Here is a 506-nt window from a genome sequence, read left to right on the forward strand (position 1 = left end):
GATGGAAGTAAAAAGGTTTCTCTTGCTTTTGACCAAAGTTCCATTATTTTCACAATTGTATTGAAAACCACCCGCACATCATGTAGGCAACCTTATAGTGTGCAATAAATATTTGTGGCGCAAGTGAATTAATAATGTATGTAAAGCTCTTAGAAGTATCTGGCGTGTGGTGAGCATTCAATAAAAGTTGGCTGTTATCAGCTATCGCTTATTAGTGGCCTCTTCTTACCTCATGTTTGACACTTGAACTTGTGTATAACTATGGCTTTCTCCACATTTTGCATTACTTTTGGCAGACATGTCTACACATTATCTTATCTACCAGGAATGTTCTCTTTCACTCAGGTGGCCACCACTCAACTTGGCCACCCCTTCCTTCAGGAAGTTTTTCCTAATGCCTCATGGATCAGCTCTTGCCCTCAATGCTCTTCCTCTTCCTCTGTCAGGCACTGTTCTTCCAAGGTGGGTCTGTGGCTGGGCTTCATCCAAAGCTTCAGAGCTTCATT

The sequence above is a fragment of the Nannospalax galili genome, unplaced genomic scaffold (genome assembly GCF_000622305.1).
Source record: "Nannospalax galili isolate Female #2095 unplaced genomic scaffold, S.galili_v1.0 scaffold8, whole genome shotgun sequence".
Lineage (NCBI taxonomy): Eukaryota > Metazoa > Chordata > Mammalia > Rodentia > Spalacidae > Nannospalax > Nannospalax galili.